Here is a 20,219-nt window from a genome sequence, read left to right as displayed (position 1 = left end):
TAAATATATAATTTTAATTAAATTCTTTTGAAATAATTCAAATCATTCTTTTTGATTTTAAATTTTTCCCAGGAATTCAATTATTTACATAAATTATTATTCGAAAGAATTCAATTATTATAAAAGATAAATAACAAAATTATTTTAGAAAATTCAATTATTCTGGGGCATTTTAATAAAATACTTTGCAAAATTCAATTATTTCCAATAAATAACAATATTTATCACAAGAATTCAATTATATTTATAAGTAATAAATTTCTTCTAGAAAATTCAATTATTTTTAAAACTTCTATAAAAAAATTGTTCGCAAGAATTCAATTATTTTCATAAATAATAAAATGCTATTTAGGATTTAAATTATTTTCAAAAAAATTTAATAAAATTTCGTCTTAAGAATTGAGGTATTTTCATTAATAATAAACTTTTTCGCATTCCTATGCGAATTAAATTAAACAAATTTAATTTCTAATTTTCTTAAATAATAAAAATATTGACAAAAATTCAATTTTTTATAAAATTTCTGGAATAAATTCAATTATTTCTTAAATTTTAATAAAATTCTTTGCATAAATTCAATTATTTTCAAAAATTTTAATAAAATTCTTCTCAAGTATTATTTTTATGAATAAAAAAAATATTAACAGGAATTTAATTTTTTTGAAAACAAATTTTCATAAAATTTCTTGAAAAATTTTAATTATTTAATAAATTTTAATAAAATGTTTCGCATAAATTTAATTATTTTCAAAAATTTTAATAAAATTCTTCTCAAGAATTGTATTATTTTCATAAATAATAAAAACATTGACAGGAATTTAAATTTTTCAATACAATTTTCATAAAATTTTTATAAAGAATTTAATTATTTTTTAAATTATTAATAAAATTTCTCGAAAGAAATCAATTAATTTTAAAGATTTTAATAAAATTTTTTAAAATAATTTTATCTTCATCAAAACTTTAATAAAATTTTTTGCAAAAGTTTAATTATTTTCATAAATAATAAAGTTTTTCGCAGAAGTTCAATTATTTTCAAAAATTTTTTAAAAATACTTCTCAAGAATTCAATTATTTAAATTTGAATTTGCATAAAATTAGTCGAAAGAAATAAATTATTCAGAAGAATTGAAATTGAAAGAATTGAATTGTTTTTATAAATAATTAAATTATTTTATGAAGAATAAAATTTGTTTGCAGAAATTTAATTTTTTAACAGGATAAGAAAGAACTAAATATTTTTTATGAAAATTAGGGAAAAGTCATCAGGAAAATAAATTAAAATTGAATTTTTGACAGTGTAAATTGTTTATAAGAAGGAGTCTTTTTGGTCGTCAGGTTTAATTTTTTGATAGAAACTTTTTTACTACTTTTTTAGTTTGAAAGCTACTTTTTAAAATTAATTATCGAGTGCGAAGTCTGAAATAAGAATAAAATGCTTCAAAAATAACAATTTTGACAAAAATTTTGGAAACGTTTCTTAACAAACTTTGGGTTTGATTTCCTAACTTTTCTTCAAAAATTCATTGTATTAGGAAATTTTTTCCATTGTATGAAACAAATTCCAATTTTTTTTATTGTTATTATTATAATTGTATTCCTCGCAAGAATTAAATTATTTTTATACAAATTTATTTATTATTATTTATTATTTTATATAAAATAATAATAACCATACAATTGTGACTTGTGGTTATCAAAAAATATTCTCAGTAAAATTTTTCTTTTACGGAGTTGAGGGCACATTTTACTGAGAATATTTTTTTAACACTCTGTATATATACGGATTTTCAATGCATGTTTATGTGAATATTTGTTTGCATAATGTGAACATAAAAAGAATAAAAGATATCTCATATAGCCGCGAGGAAGAAGCAGAGGGGGCACTTATTGAGAAGAGCATCAGGTATATAAGCGAGAAGAAGAAGAAGAAGAAAGAAGTGGAAACTGGTAAAGTTTCCTGCTTGCCAAGAGAACATGGGTGGAGCTTAATATTTTCAAGTCCATAGGGGCGGAAACAACCCTCGAATGGTAACCAGTACGAAATTCCAATTTAGAAACGACCAAACCCCTATGCGAGGGCAAATGAACCAATCCAGTCGCTTCATCGATCAGTGTTTTTTACCCCCAGGGAACACTTTATTAGGAGTCTAGCTTTAATGCGCAAAAGCATTAGTGGTGCTTTTACCGTGTCACTTTGGCTTTCCACTCACTCCACTTTTTTCCACTCTCATTCTTTTTTCATTATTTCCCTTTTTTTATATCTATACAGATCTCACTCGGTCGATAAGGGGCGAAAGTGGGTTGAAAGGTGTACTATTGTCCAAAGAGAAACTGATACTTACCTGTGCTTCTTATTTGCAATTTGCATATTGTGGATGTGATGATTTATTTTTCAGATATAAGGTTCAAATGATGTTTAGGTTTTTTATTTGTTCCTGGTTATTTCTACTTGTTATTTGTATATGTGCGCGCATAGTTTTTCTGCAGATATCAAATTGAAACAAAAAACGAATCAAAATGTTTCTTCGCAACACTTTTGATTCGCTTTTTGTCTCAATTTGCGATATCTACAGAAAAATTGTGTTAAGATAAGATAGCGGATTCGATTGAAGTTAAATAAGATTGTTTTGTCAATTGCAACGGATTGATACCAAAAATGTGGATCAAATCAAAAGTTGATCCAAAATTTTTTGCATCAATTTGATTTATTTTAGTAGGTATCAATTTGATATACTTTCAAGAAAACTGTGTTCTGAATTTCTAAAGAAAACATACTTTTTGGAAGTTCTGGGCCCATTTTTATGATAATTTTCACTAACTTCTTTCAATAAATATTACTTCCATAAATGTTACTAGTTCAGAAGAAAATTTTAGCAAATTTTATGGTAAAAAGTACTTCGAATGTATACAAAATTTTATTTTGTCTGAATGTTAAAAAATCTTTATTTCAGAGGCTTCGCATACTATAACCTACTAATTACTGTACTATTTTTACGTTATGCTACTATTTGGGTACTTTTTTTAAATTTCAGCCACCAAAAGCTACAATTTCTGATTTTTTTATAATTTCCACTATACTTTAAATTATAGCTAATACTAGAAATAAAAAAAATATTCTCAAAAAAATATAATCAAATTCTTTAAAACGATTCAATTATTTTCAAAAAATTTTCGAAATTCAATTATTTTTAATATTTAGTATTTTCATAAAATTTCGCAAAAGAATTCAATTATTTAAAAAAAACAATTCATAAAATTCATCCAAAATTCAATTATTTTCATTAATAATAAAATTTCCACAGAAATTGAATTAATATAGAATAGCATTTTCAAAAAATTTTGAAAAAATCAATTATTTAAGAAAATTTTTATACAATTCTTTACAATAATTCAATTACTAACACTAATTGACTAATCATAACATTTTTCATAGAAATTAAATTTTTTTTTTAAAATTTTGATAAAATTCTCAGCAAGAAATTAACCATTTTCATAAATAATAAAATTCTTCTCTGGAATTCAATTATTTTTGAAAATTTTAATAAAATTCTTTGCAACTATTCAATTATTTTCATAAATAATAAAATTCATTCCAGGATTTTAATTATTTTTAATACAATTTCTGCAGGAGTTGCTTAAAAAATGTATTCTTAAAAACTTAATTTCAATTCCTCGAAAAAAAACAATTATTTAAAAAAAATGTTTTTTTAATTCTTTGGAAGAATTCAATTATTTACAAAAATATTGAAATTTTTCTCAGGAATTTAATTATTTTCACAAATAAAACATTTTTCGTTGAAATTCAATATTTAAAAAAATTTTTTGACAAAATTCTAAGCAAGAATTCAATTATTTTCATAAATAATAAAACTCATTGAAGAATTTCAATTATTTTTAATACTATTTTAAATTAATTAATTAAAAATTCAATTATTTTTACAAATAAAGTTTTTCACAAGAATCCAATTGTGACGCTCCACGAGAAAAGGGACCTTATTTACTCTTGTCATAAGGTCCCTTTTCTCGTGGAGCGTCACAATTATTAAAAATAAAATTTTCACAATTATTTATTATATTTCGAAAAAATTAATTATATATAAAACAAAGTTAATAACATTCTAATAAAGAATTCAATTATTTAAAAAAGAATTAGAATTTTTCTCATGAATTCAATTATTTTTAAATATTATTTTAATAAAATTTTTAGAAAGAAATCAATTTTTTTAAATACAATTTTAATTAAATTTTTTTGAAATAATTCAATTATTCTTTTAGATTGTAATAAAATTCTTTGCAAAATTCAATTATTTCCATAAATAATAATAATAATTCATGACAAGAATTAAATTATTTTTAAAAATAATAAATTTCTTCTTAAAAATTCAATTATTTTTAAAAATTCTAAAAAATTCTTCTCAAAAATTAAATTATTTTCATAAAATATAAAAATATTTACTGGAATTCAATTTTTTTCAATACAAATTTTCGTAAAATTTTCTATAAAGAATTCTATTATTTTCATAAATAACAATATTCATCACAAGAATTCAATTTTTTTTACAAGTAATAAATTTGTTCTTGGATATCCAATTATATTTTATAAAATTTCTAATAAAATCGTTCGCAAGAATTCAATTATTTTCATAAATAATTGAATGCTTTTTAGGAATAAATTCAATTATATTCAACAAAATTGAATAAAACATAAACATTCAATTATTGTCAAAAATTTTAATAGAATTCTTTGTAAAATTTAATTATTTTAAAAAACTTTTCGCAATTTAATGATTTTCAATATCTACTATACTTTCATAAAGTTTCCAAATAATAGAATTCAATTATTTAATAGATTTGTTGTAAGAATCTTCGTAAGAATTCAATTCTTTTCAAATTTTTGTCAGTTTTTTTGGTCGCCAAGTATAATTTTTCGATATAGCTACTTTTTTTTAGTTTGAAAGCTACTTTTTGCCACTTTTTTAAAATTAATTATCGAGTGCGAAGTCTGGATTCGATTAAAGTTAAATATATTGTTTTGTCAGAGTGCACATTCTGTTGTGAATATATTTCTGAATTTCTAAAGAAAATCGTAAAACTTTATGGAATAAGTTTTGCGCCCGCATTTCTGTTAATTTTTACTAACTTTCAATAAATATTACTTTCATAAATGCTACTATATAGTTCCAAAGTAAATTTTAGCAAATTATATGCGGTAAAATGTACTTCGAACGTATAAAAAATTGTATTCTGTCTGAATGTTAAAAAATCTTTATATTTGAAAAACGATTTTGACTCAAACTCTTATTTTATTAAAGAAACAAATATTGTACATTTTCGAAAATTGGGTAAAATCAATTTCTTAGTTTGCGTTAAAAATCATTTTTTGTAGTAAAAGTCTTTCAACGTCCGAGTGGTTTTAATAATAAGAAAGAAAAACGAAGATATTCAGACAAATTTTGTTTGTCTTCGTTTTTCTTTCTTATCATTTTTAGTTTATAGATTTATCACAGTTTTTCTAAGGATATTAAATTAATACAAAAAGCCTTAATTTGATATCCTAAGAGGAACAGTGATGTTTTAGGGTATCATCATGATGATGATGATGATGATAGCCTAAAACATCACTGTTTATTTTCTGAAAATATTTTAATATTTCAAGAATTGTTGAAATATTAATACATTTTGAGAAAATAAATACAAAAAACTGTTGCATTTGGATAGTTGTAAAAAATGATATACGACTTAATGATTTAGGATCATCTACTCGATCTTGAAGATCGCTCGCAATAAGCATGGTGGTAAAACAACGAGACGTAGACAAATTGGGTTGCGTGTTCGAAACAAGTTGGCACAGCTATCGCCAAACAGTCGTGGGATCCTCGCAAATGTTTGACGATCACTCTTCCCCAAGCTTTTTTTCTTCATTTCTCCTTTTTTTCCCTTCCTTTTTTGCTTTCACGAGATTCACGAGACGAGTAACAAGGGGGCTTCAACGACACGGCAGTTTCATCTTTAAACTTGATTCTAACCGAATTAGATGAGAATGGCGTAGTGGCGTGGGCAGGACTTCCTTCCTTTGGCACGATAGAAAAAAAAGAAAAAAAATTCCCAGAAATCCAACAGAGTATCAAATTTAAAAAATACTATTGCCCCCATAAACTGTTTTATGAAAGGTAAACACAGTAGCAATTTGTGATAAGATCGGTCATCGTCGTCGTCGTCACTTTGATCAATATATTTCGTCGATAAATCAACGAGTCAAAATCATATATATGATGCACACCATGAGAAATTTTAGAGATGGTCCGCCCTCTTCCGTACTTTTTGACTTTCTCGTAAATGGTCCATAGAGGTGAGGACAATGAGAAGACGTTGAATGAACCGGAAATCGGCTCCTGCACTTAAAACATTTTTATGTTATAGGGCATATATGTAAAGGCGTTTCTTCTCTACCTGTTTGCCTGTGCGCTTTATATACACTTCACTCCATTCTTGGACAAGCACTCGGTTGCACTCGGTCCACTCGGATGTTGGGGTACTTAATACCTATTAAATGTGGACCTCCCTTTTACACCTACGCGTAACACCGGGGGATACAATGGAGTTGACTCGAGAAGAGGAATGGTTCGCTCTCGAAACCTTATTATTGACATCCAAGACGGTGACTCGAGAGACAAGAATGCTAAAAAAAGTGACCTGCGAGAGGAAATCAGGACCGACAAATGACAATCGGACGTGTCGCTTCCACTTTTCCGAGGATTATTTTACATTTACATAAACAATTTTTTCATCTTTTCAAGAAATTCGTCAAATATTTAGAAAATACTTTTGGAAGTTGGACAATTAAAAAATTAATCTGCAATGAGTTATCGGCAATTTTAATTTTTACTATAATTTATCTTATAGAAAGAAAATAATTCTTTGCTTATTTTTATTCAGTAACAAAATTCAGAGAGATTTAATTATAAATAATAATACAATTTCTCGAAAGAATTCAATTATTAATTATTAATTAATTATTAATTATTAATTATTTCTAAAAATTTTAATAACATTTCATTTCATGAATTCAATTATTTTTTTAATTTTAATAACATTTTTCGCATAAATTCAATTATTTTTTAAATTTTCAATGAAATTTTCACAATAACATCAATTATTCTCATAAATAGTAACAATTCATCGCAGAGGAATTAAATTATTTTCCATTCAATTTTAATAACATTCTTCCAAAGAATTAAATTATTTTCATATGTGTAAATAATAAAAATATTGTTTCAATTCAATTATTTTCAAAATTTTCAATAATATTCTTCTCAAGAATTCAATTATTTTCATAAATAATAACAATTCTTCGCAGAGGAATTTAATTATTTTCAATTCATGAAATGAAATGAAAAGAAAAAATATATTCTTCCCAAGAATTCAATTATTTTCATATGTAAATAATAAAAATATTGACAGAAATTAAATTTTTTACAATACAAATTTTCATAAAATTTGTCGGAAGAATTAATTAATTTCAAAAATTTAAATAAAATTCTTCTCAAGAATTCAATTATTTTCATAAATAATAAAATTACTGTCAATAATTCAATTTTTACAAGACAAATTTTTCATAAAATTTGTTGGAAAGAATTTAAATTCTTTTCAAAACTTTTAATATAATTCTTTTCAAGAATTCAATTATTTTCGTAAATAAAAACAATTCTTTGCAGAGGAATTCAATTATTTTAAATTCAATATTAATAAAATTCTTCTCAGAATTCAATTATTTTTATTTGTAAATAATAAAAAATATTGACAGAAATTCAATTTTTTTTCAAATTTTCATAAAATTTCTGGAAAAAATTCAATTATTTCTTAAATTTTAATAAAATTTTTCTCATAAATTCAATTATTTTCAAAACTTTTAATAAAATTCTTCTCAAGAATTCAATTATTTTCATAAACAATAAAAATTCTTTGCAGGGAAATTCAATTATTTTCAATTCAATTATCATAAATTTTTTTGTCAAGAATCCAATTATTTTTTAAAATATAAATTGAAAGTTTATTATTTGCAAGGGAATAATTCAATTATTATTTTCAATTCAATTTTCATAAAATTTTTGTAAAAAATTCAATTCCTTTTTTAAAATATATAAATTAAAATTTTATTATTTGCAGGGGAATTTAATTATTTTCAATTATTTACTAAAAATTTTTCCAAAAATTTAATTATTTTTATAAGTATATTACAATTTTTCGCAAAACTTCAATTATGTTCAATAGGTAAGTTTGACAAAATTCTTTGTAAGAATTCAATTATTTTCTTAAATAAATAAATATTTAAAAAATTCACATAAAGTCAATTATTAAAAAAATTTGAATAAAGTTCTTCACAGAAATTCCATTATTTTCAAAAATTGTAGTCAAATTCTTGGCGAGAATTCGATTGTTTTTAAAAATTTTAATAAATTTCTTATTTTTCTCTGCTCAATTTAAACAAGAATGTGCAAAGCGAAGAATTTTCAATTTTCCTACTCTGAGAAAAGATATATTTGACTCAGAACCATAACTATAGAATTTTTAAAAAAATTTTGAAAAATAAATTTTCTTTTCTCTAAGCCAATGTTATATTATAAAAGATGTTGAGAATGGTTTATGGTTTAAAAAATTAAAAAAGAAAAAAATGTTAAACTATTAATTAATTAATTAATTTTAAATTATAAATTTACTAAAATTCTTTGCAAAATTTTAATTGTTTTCCTAAATATTATACAATTTTTCGCAGAAGTTCAATTATGTTCAATACAATTTTAATAAAATTCTTCAATTATTTTCAATTATTTTCTAAAATAATAAATAAAAATTTCACAGGAATTCAATTATTTTTAAAAAATTTATTATACAACTTCGCAGAAATTGAATAATTTTTGAAAATTAAACTAAAATTCTTTGAAAGAATTCAATTATTTACAATACAATTTTAATTGAATTTCTAAAAAAAATTCAATTGAATTCAATTCAAAAATTAAAATCAAATCTATGCAAGAATTAATTTATTTTAGATTTAAAATAAGAAAAGTTACAAAAAATATAAATTTTTATTTACAAAAATCTTTTAAAAATTTTAAATTAAAGAAAACATTATACTTATTAACTCAAAATTGTGAAAAATAAAATAACTACCGAATTTTTCTTGCAAAAAAAAATACTTATTCTCTAAATGTGAATTAGTAAAAATTGTTTACTAATTGGAGACTGACTTTTAGCTTTTGAATTATGATAAATTTTACTAATAAATTAGTAGAAATTACTGTTTATTAATAAAATAAATTGAATTTACTAATTTAAAAGCAAAAAATCAGTCACTAATTTAAATTATAGTAAATACATTTTTACTAATTCAAATTTAGAGAGTAATAAAAAAATTAAAAATTTAGAGAAAATGTGATAAAAATCGATAGATTTTTATCGTATTTTCTTTAAATTTTGAAGTCACTTATAAAATTCGATAATTATTTATGTATATAATTTAAATTATACAGGACGATGTTTCAAGTATAATTCAGATTTCGAGAAATGTTGCAAAAAAAAATACAATATTTCATAATTCAAAAAAAAACTCAACTATCTAATTAAAATAAAATAAACATTCGCAAACAATGCACATATTGAAATATTTACGCTCGCCTCATGAATACTTGATATTTTTCCTCTATTTTTTTCTATTTGTCCCCAAAATTCCAAAAGATTCCATTCAACTCGAATCTTAAGCAGTGCGAAAATCTCGACTTAGACCCTGAGAAGAAGCTAAACAGCTTTAGAAGTGTGAGAAAACGATTTTCCGGAAGTTTTATAAGAAAGAAAAGAGACGAGTCAAGCAGCTCACCCTTTTGTTGTGTCTTGTGGCCGATTTTCAGCAATTCTATGAGCGCCAAAAGTGGTGGGAGGGAATGTTGTTAGTGTCTCAAAAAGTTTTCAAGAAGTATTATAGTGATTAACTCCGTGCGGGTCCGCAGTTCAAATTTTCCCCAAAAATTCAAAAACCGTTCTCAATATCTTTTCAATGTAAAAATTCTAGATTTCTTAGATTCCACTATGCATTAAAGTTAGACGCACCATTTCATACAAATCGGGGAGCAGGTCACAAACCAGTTAATCCATAGACCAATAAGATTATAAAAACTATATTTATATATAGCCAAGGATTTTCTTTTAAAAGCTTTTCAATTTTCTTTCTCACACCTGTTTATCAAAGAAAAAAAAATTCTTATATCTCTTATGTATATATATACTCTTTTATTACTAATTAAAATTTTATGTGAGGAAAAATTATATTTTTTATGATTCAAGAAATGAGAAAAATTTTATTTAATCCAAATATATTTTATTGGAGTTAAATGAACGTATATTTATCTCAAAATCAATTAGACTTTTTATTTATTTCAAGTAAAAATTTTATTTGTCATTAAACATATATTTCAGCCAAATAAAATTCTATTTTTAAGCAAATAAAACTTATTTGAAACAAATAGAAAGTCAATAGACGTTCAGAATTGTGCGGCCTAATGGCTTAAATTTTATTAAAATTAAATTGAAAATAATTGAATTCCCCTGCAAAGAATTTTTATTATTTATAAAAATAATTAAATTCCTTGGGAGAATTCCATTAAAAATTTATAAAAATGAATTTCTGCAAAAATTTTATTACAATTTTGAAAGATAATTGAATTCCTTTCCGAAATTGTATTAAAATTGTTAATAAAAATATAGTTATATTCCTGTCTCTATTATTTATAAAAATAATTGAATATTTGTAAAGAATTTTATTAAATCTTTTGAAAATAATTAAATTTCTGCAAACATTTTTTTATTGTTTATGAAAATAATTAAATTTTTGCAAAAAATTTTATTAAAGTTTTTGAAAATAATTAAATTTTTGCAAAGAATTTTATTAAAATTTAAAAAAATAATTGAATTTATGAGAAAAAGTTTATTCTAATTATAGTATTGAAGAAGATTAAATTCCTGTCAATATTATTTGATTATTTAAGATAATAATTGAATTCTTGAGAAGAATTTTATTAAAATTTTTGAAAATTCTAATTGATTTCTTTTTGAAGAATTTCTTAACATTTTTTTTTAAATAATAGAGTTTTTTTTAATTAAGTTTAATTAAAATTTTTTAAAATAATTGAATTTTATGAACAATTTTTTTCAAGTTTTTAAAATAATCGCGTTTGATAATAATTGAAATTGAACATTTAATTATATGAATTTTATTAAAATTTCAGAAAATAATTGAATTCTTTGGAAAAATTTTATAACAAAATAAGAAAAAAATTGAAATTTAGGGAAATTTGTTTGAAAATAATTGCGAATGTTTGCAGTAAATTTTACTATATTTATAACTATAATTGAATTGTTTCGAAGGATTTATTAAAATTTAAGAAAATAATTAAATTTTTCCAAAGAATTTTATTAAAATTTAAAAAAATAATTGAATTTATGAAAAAAACTTTATTCTAATTATAGTATTGAAAAAGATTGAATTCCTGTCAATATTTTTATTATTTAGGATAATAATTGAATTCTTGAGAAGAATTTTATTATAATTTTTGAAAATAATTGAATATTTCTGCAGAAATTTTTTTACAATTTTGAAAGATAATTGAATTCTTTTCCGAAATTATATTAAAATTGTATTAAAAATATAGTTATATTCCTGTCTCTATTATTTATAAAAATAATTGAATGTTTGTAAAGAATTTTATTAAAATTTTAAAAAAATAATTGAATTCTTGAGAAAAATTTTATTAAAATTTTTATAAAATTAATTGAATTTATGAAAAAAAGTTTATTCTATAATTATACAGTATTGAAAAAGATTGAATTTCTGTCAATATTTTTATTATTTATGATAATAATTGAATTCTTGAGAAAAATTTTATTAAAATTTTGGAAAATAATTGATTTTATGAGAAAAATTTTATTCTAAAATTTGTATTGAAAAACATTGAATTCTTGAGAAGAATTTTATTAATAATCTATTTTCAATTATTAAATTCCCGCGAAAATTTTTGTTCATATTTCCAAAAATAATTGAATTCTTTCCAGAAATGCGTTATAAAAATTGAATTGAAAGTAATTGAATTCCTATGCGAAGAATTTTTACTATTTTATGAAAATAATTCAATTTTTGAGAAGAATTTTAATGAAAACTTTTGAAAATAATTGAATAATTTGCGAGAAGAATTTTATTAAAATGTTTAAAAATAATTGGATTCTTTCGAAAATACTTTGAAAATTATTTTCTTTCAGTATACTTAAATTTTGATTAGTGGATTTTTAATAAAAAATTATAAAAATGTTTTTGATTTAAATAATAAATTACCTGATTTTTAGAATAAATACTTATTTTGATGGAATAATTTTTATTATAATCAATTACTATTAATTTGATAAAATAATATTCTTTGCTTAAAATATTTTAATTTTTGATTGCAACTTTGATATCGAAAATGTGAATAAAATCATAATTTAGATCTAAATTTTTTGAAATAATTTTTTTTTCAATTTGGTATCAATTTGATACCTTTTGGTAAACTTTGTAGTCAAGTAATCGATTATACAACTTAAATAATTTGTTTTTAGTGATTGTAAAAAATAGTAAAAATATCTTCTAATTTTAATGCGAACGACTTTAGTAATATTCAGTAACTGAGATACTTTTCATTATAAATTTGTTTTCTTTCCTCCTAACAAAATTCGAAAGTAGTAAAATAAATTTTTAGAAAAAATTTCCAACTTTCAGCTTTTCAAATTCGATTTTTATTTATTTATTTCCCGACTGAAGAGAATTTTTAATTTGCAATGTTATTCAGGATGTTATTTCAGTCACGATATTGTCGTGCGACAACGAAAATGATTATATTTTTGTATCACGATTCTTCTATCACATTTGATCTCTGATTAGAATGTCGATCGAGATAATAGTCAGCGTGTGATAATAGAAAATATATTAAAGTAGCTCAAATTTTTTTTTTCGAAAAAAGTCAATCTTATCGTATCACATCTTTAATAATAAATTTTCAAGCAAAAAAAAAGAATTAAAATATCAATAGTAAAAATAGAATTCTCTCCTGTGTCCTGTAAATTGAAGAAAAGGAAAAACATTTTTTTTTGCATTTGAAATCTTGAACTGAAAATAGAAATTTTGTATATACAATATAATACAAGTGCGGAGACGAAAAGAAACCTCAAAGTTAGTTTTTCTGAAAAAAATATATTACTTTCCTTGAAAGTCAAGAGAAGAAAAATATAAAAACGCTCTTTTGGAAAGTTTGCAAAAGAGCAGCACATCTGTTTGCAATTAGCTTTACGAAAAAAAGAGAGAGGTATAAATTTACAGCTCCTCCCAACCTTGCAAGAAGTAACGTGAAATGCAGGTCCTATTTTAAACAAAAATGACTCTCATTGTAAGTAAAGATAATCCGAAAATCATCCTGAGTGGTACCTGCCGGACGGTTTATTGGCACTCGAGATTATATGGCACTCGACTATATCCACTCAGAGTTAAGAATCCTTTACAAGTGTTGTCTTTATACTCGGCGAGAATTTAGAAATTAAAATTCCAGAATTTTACACTCTCGGATATAATAGATTATAAATATTTAAAGTTGAAAATTACTGACAAAGAAAAGATGAGGGAATATCCGCGTTCGAGTCGGAAATTTGGAAAAAGTTTGCGCAGGCACGTACTGGTAATAAATAAGAGAGAGCAATATCGACCTGGCGAGTTCTCTCAGGTGTCGTCCCTCCCCTCCTGCCTACAACTTACACTTGCCATCACTTGCCACTTGGTTCCCAAGTATACCCAAAAATCTATTGCAACCTCTCTCGACAGGTACTAATATTGTCATGTTAATGTTCAATTGTGGATATCTTATAAATGGGTGAACTTCCATTCACCTAGGCACGTTTTCCTCACACCTGACAAAAATCACTGTATAAGGTATACCTTATATTCTCAATAACGTTTTTCTCATGGAAAATGTTGCTTCTCTTATATTATATACATTTTTTCCCATTAGTGCGTTCGACTTTTTTTTGGGGAATTGGATTTTTCATTTTTCCTCAAGCATCAATTGTGAGGTTTTGAAAATTAAATGCAAGGCTGTTATACCAAATATATCTATACCTATAGCAAATTGGATATAAACGAAGTGAATCTTATAATAAGAGCATTTTGCTACCTGTGCGGGATTCAAAGAATATTTATTATTTTAATTATTTTCCATTTTTTATTAGTCTGCTCTTATACACTTCATTCAGGCCTCAGATATTCTGACTTTTTCTACTTTTTTCTACTATTTTTAAATAGTAGAAATTCAACTTTAAAGTTAAATTCAACTTTTTTATAATGTGAAAAATAACTATAAACAAATCTTTTAAAAATTATTTTTGAATCATTTTTCTATTCAAATTTCCAAAATATAGAATTAACAAGATTTTGAATAATTGCAATTTTGTAAAATTGAATTGAAAATAATTGATTTTTGTCAAGTATTTTATTAAAATTTTTAAAAATCAACTTTTGAACAATTTTAATTAGAAATTTTGCGAAAATAATCGAATTTTCAAAAATTTTAATGAAAAATCTTCAAGTGTAAATTTAAAAATGGAAATTAATTAAAATTAGCTTCTAAAAAATTTGTAAAACTATTTATGAAAATTATAGCTACTAAAAATTATGTAAAAATATTTTTGAAAAAAGTAATTGGTTTATCATAGTTTTTTAATATTCAATTATTTTCGAACAAAGTAAATTATAAGATTTTTAAAAATTTGATTATATTTTTTATATATTTTTGTCATAAATTCAATTTTTATTATAGGATTTTACCAAATTTCAATTGTTTGGAAATTTTTCAATAGTTGGAAAATTCAACTATTGAATTTATTCAAAAATTGTTCAAAAATATTTTTAAAAATTTTCTTTATTTTCACATGGACAGTTACAATTATTATAAGAAATTGAATTTTTGTGTTATTTAAAATTTAAGTAATTAAATTCTCGAAGAACATTCGAAAAATTATTAAAATTAATTGATTTAGAGATAAAGTTTAGTTAAAAATTGTAGAAAATAATTGAATTTTAAAAGGCGGTTCTAGATGTAATTTTATGAAATTATCAAATTTCAGTTTCTTAAAACAAAAAAAAATTTCTACACTTTTAATAAAAAAAATGAGTGAAATTAGTGAAAAAAAAATTTCCTAAATTTGAATTAGTGAACAACTATATCATGATTTTAACGCGTCAGCTAAAACTTTTTAAATCAGATTTTGGTTTTACAGTTACAATAAATTATAAATTAATTTAACTAAAAGTTTTCACTTGAATTTTAAATTTGAATTTTATTCATGAAATTGAATCTGAATTGAATTTAAACTGAATTTGAATTGAAATTGAATTGAATTTAAATTGAATTTTAATTTATTTATTTATTTATTTATTTATTTGTTTATTCATTTACGGGCATTGAGTCCCATTCGTACATAAAGTACTAAAAATAATTAACAGTTATAAAGATGTTGTAAACATTAGGCTGCGAATTGACTGTGAATGAAATTTGACAAATAATTTAAATTGAATTTGATATGAATTTAAATTAAATTTAATATGAATATAAATTTAATTTGTATTGAATTGAAAAAAATGGATTTTTTTTTTTTTTTTTTTTTTTTTTTTTTAATGTAACAAACTGTAAGTTAATTTATCTAAAATTTTGCACTTGAATTTCAAATTTCAATTTTTTTTATGAAAATGAGTTTGAGTTGCATTTGAATTTAATCTGAATAAAATTGGAATTGAATCTAAATTTAAATTGAATTTGGATTTGAATTGAATCTGAATTGGATATTGAATTTGAATTGAATCTGAATAAAATTTGAATTGAATTTGAATTTAATCTAAATTTAATTTGCATTGGATTTGAATTGAATCAGAATTAAATATTGAATTTGAATTTAATCTAAATTTAATTTGCATTGGATTTGAATTGAATCAGAATTAAATATTGAATTTGAATTTAATCTAAATTTAATTTGCATTGGATTTGAATTGAATCAGAATTTAATATTGAATTTGAATTTAATCTAAATTTAATTTGCATTGGATTTGAATTGAATCAGAGTTAAATATTGAATTTGAATTTATTTATTTAGTTATTTTAAACTGATTGTGAGTTGAATCTGAATTGAATCTGAATTGAATATTGAATTTGAATTGAATCTGAATAAAATTTGAATTTAGTCTAAATTGAATTTGCATTAGATTTGAATTGAATCAGAATTGAATCTGAATTGAATATTGAATTTGAATTGAATCTGAATAAAATTTGAATTTAGTCTAAATTGAAATTGCATTAGATTTGAATTGAATTGAATCATAATTGAATATTGAATTTGAATTTAGTTGAATTTGAATTTAAATTTATTTATTTAGTTTTTTAAATTGAATGTAAGTTGAATTTGAATTGAAGAAAGTTAGATTGAAATTGTACATAAATTAAATTTTACGAAATTATTATTATTTTTTTTTTTTGAAGTTTAAAATAAATTTGAGAACTAGAGAAGTTTAAAATTTTTAATTTTTTCAAACTCAATACTTGAATGCCAGTGAACCAAAAGTTTTGAATTATTTGAATTATAATTAAAATAATTCAAAACTTTTATATATTAAATATATTCATGAACTATTGTACTACTCAATTATAATTATTCTCGAAAAATTCGAATTCATTTCCACTAAAAATAAGTATATAGAAAATAATACTGAAAAAATTTGAATTCATTTCCACTAAAAACATGAACTCAAAAAATAACTTCTCACTCGACTTTTTGAGCACTTATTCGAGTAGCACTGCGTGAAGCTAAAAATTTATTATACATTCTCTAAGCATAGAAAAAGAACCATATTACATGATTTCATTGTTGTTGACAAAAAATTTGTTAAGGAGAGCAATACAAGAAAAGAGAGAGAAAAATTTTCATTTCACTTTTTTAAAAAAGAAAAAACATTTTGCAGAAAAAGGGAACAAATAGGTTTTTTTTTATATAAAAAGAATAAGAGGAATGCAGCTTTGCCTTTTTGGCTGTGAATGTGACCGCACTGAAAGTATACCGTATTTCCTATGAGTTTCCGGCATTCTGCAGTAAAGGTGAGAAAATTCCAATGAATCCAGGAATGAAAAAAAGGAAGAAGGAGAAGAGGTAAAAAAAGGCCAGAAAACATGAATGAAAGTAGCGTTTTTACGTTCATTCATGAATTGGACTGAAAGCCTCAGCGGGTATATATGCGTGTGTGTATATGAATGAATGAATTACGTAGTACTACGTCTCGTAGCGGCCTCGTAGAAATCGCCACGGGTGTCCCTTCGAGGGCCATTTTTCTCCCAAGGGTCTCATGTATACACTCGACAAATATTCAACACCGCACCAATCTTGAAAACGTGACCCAAACTTCCTACGGCTAGTTATAATCCCTCCCTTTCTCCCTTTTTAGCTTTTTACTACAAAACGAGGCTACTACAAACGAGTTCTTTTTTTAAGAACCGTTTAAGAAGTTATTTCCACTAGTTTTGCTTTCCTTTTCACACACTTAAATCCCCTCGTCTTCCTAAATAGTATACTTTTTTAAGACTTTTTTTTACCTTTTTTTAGCTGTTTTTTATTCCACCTATTTCTCACTATTTGTATCAAATTTTTTTTCATTTCTTCTTTTTCTTGAGAACATCCTGTTTTGAATTGATATATTTTTTGTAGGAATTAATTTTTTTATCTTTTGTATTTATAATCGTTGTACTCCAAATGTTTGTTGACAGTTTAAAGTTATTGTTTTGTTTCTTGATTTTTTTGATAAATTTTTCTCTTCTTTGAATGGTTTGCATTTAAAAATTAATAAAAAATTCTAATTTAATGTTTTGAAGTTTAAACGATAACAAAAATTGATTAAACAAAATTGATTCGAACTGAAAAATATAATTTGATTTGCAAAACTAATACAAAATTTTTAAAATTTTAAATAATTGCCTATAAATTATTGTAGAAAAACTAATTAATAAATTATTATTTTTAGAATTAATTGGATTCTTTTGAGGAATTTCATTACAATTTTTAAAAATAATCGAATCTTGCAGAGAAATTTTATTAGAATTGAATTGAAAATAATTGAATTCCTCAGCGAAGAATTTTTTATTATTTATGAAAATAATTGAATTCATTGGAAGAATTTCATTGAAAATTTTAAATGTAATAGAATTTCTTTAAAGAACTTTATTAACATTTTTGGAAATAATTAAATTCTTTTGAGGAATTTTATTACCATTTTTTAAAATAATCGAATCTTGCAGATTTTAATAGAATTGAATTGAAAATAATTGAATTCCTTAGCGAAGAATTTTTTATTATTTATGAAAATAATTGAATTCATTTGAAAGAATTTCATTGAAAATTTAAAAAAAAAATAGAATTTTTTCAAACAATTTTATAAACACTAATTAGAAATAATTAAATTCTTTTGAGGAATTTCATTACAATTTTTAAAAATAATCAAATCTTGCAGAGAAATTCTATTATAGAATTGAATTGAAAATAATTGAATTCCTCAGCGAAGAATTTTTTTATTTACGAAAATAATTGAATTTTTGCAAAAACTTGTTCAAATTTTTGAAAATTGGTGACATTTTTAAGAAATTTGATTAAAAGTTATTGAATTTTTGCAAAGAATTTTATTATTTAGGGAAATAATTGAATTCATTCGAAAAGTATTATTAAAATTTAAATAAAAAAATCTAATTATTTAAAAGAATTTTTATTAAAATGGTAAAAATTAATTGACTTATTTCGAAGTATTTTATATTAAAAGCTTTGAAAGTAAATAATTTTTTAAGGAATTTAATTAAAATTGTTTTGCAAATAATTTAATTATTTTAAAGAGTTTTATATTAAAATTTTTTTATTTTTGGAAAATATGTGCGACTTTCTCTGAACAATTTCATTAAAATATTTTAAATAATTGAATTGTTTCAAGAAACTATAAAAATTGAATTGAAAATAAATAATTGCGAATACCTCTGCCAAGTGATTTCTTAAATGGGAAAATAATTAAATTCTTGCGAAGAAATTCATTAAATTTTTTAAAAATAATTTAAATTTTCGAGAAATTTTATTAAAAGTTTTAAAATTCTATTCTTTTGACAAATTATTAATCTTTTATTATATTTAAAATAATTGAATTCTTTCGAAGATTTTCATTGCAAATTGTAATAACAATTGAATTTCTGCAAAGAATTTTAATTAAATTTTTGGAAAATAATTGAATTATTTTGAGTAATTTAAATGAAATTGTCTTAAAAATAATTAAATTTTATTTAAATTATAAGAAATTGAATTTTTTCGAGAAATTTTATTAAAATTGAATTGAAAATATAATTGAATTGCTCTGCGAAGAATTTTTATTATTTATGAAAATAATTGAATTTTTGGCGAGAATTTAATTGAAAATTTAAAAAATAATTGGATTTCTGACAAGAATTTCATAAAATTTTTTTAAAATAATTGAATTTTTTTGAGGAATTTCATTACAATTTTTAAAAATAGTTGAATATCTCGTCGAGTAATTTTATTAAAATTCAATTGAATATAATTGAATAAATAAATGAATTCTTGCATACATTATTTTTTTAATTTTTGAAAATAATTAACTTCTTTTCATAAATTTAATTAAAATTGTATTTTTTAATAATTGAATTCTTTCAAAAAATTTTCTTAAAATTTTCGAAAATAATTCAATTTTTGCAAAGAATTGTAATTCAAATTTTTTAAAATAATATTGAACTCCAATGTAAAATTTTTTATTATTTAAGAAAATAATTGAATTCTTACTAAGAATTTTATATATCAAATTTGTATTAAACATAATTGAACTTTTACGAAAAATTGTAATATTTAGGAAAATAATTAAATTTTTGCAAATAATGTTAGTAAATTTTTTGAAAATACATAATTGAATTCCTTCGAAGAATTTAATTGCAAATTTTAAAAATAAATTGTTTTTTGCAAAGAATTTTAATAAAAATTTTTAGAAATAATTAAATTCTTTTGAGTAATTTAAATGAAATTGTCTTAAAAATAATTGAATTTCTGCAAAGAATTTTATTAAAATATTT

At 22.0% G+C, this 20,219-nt stretch overlaps 1 protein-coding gene across 1 annotated transcript in view; it reads right to left on the bottom strand.

The window, feature by feature from the left end:
- Positions 1-20,219, bottom strand: part of LOC122500672 (homeobox protein Nkx-2.5-like) — a 33,265-nt gene that overhangs the window by 11,182 nt on the left and 1,864 nt on the right. The gene's annotated exons all lie outside the window — the stretch shown is intronic.

Source organism: Leptopilina heterotoma, unplaced genomic scaffold (genome assembly GCF_015476425.1).
Source record: "Leptopilina heterotoma isolate Lh14 unplaced genomic scaffold, ASM1547642v1 Lhet_19, whole genome shotgun sequence".
Classification (NCBI taxonomy): Eukaryota; Metazoa; Arthropoda; class Insecta; order Hymenoptera; family Figitidae; genus Leptopilina; species Leptopilina heterotoma.
This window is presented reverse-complemented; position numbering and strand designations above follow the sequence as displayed.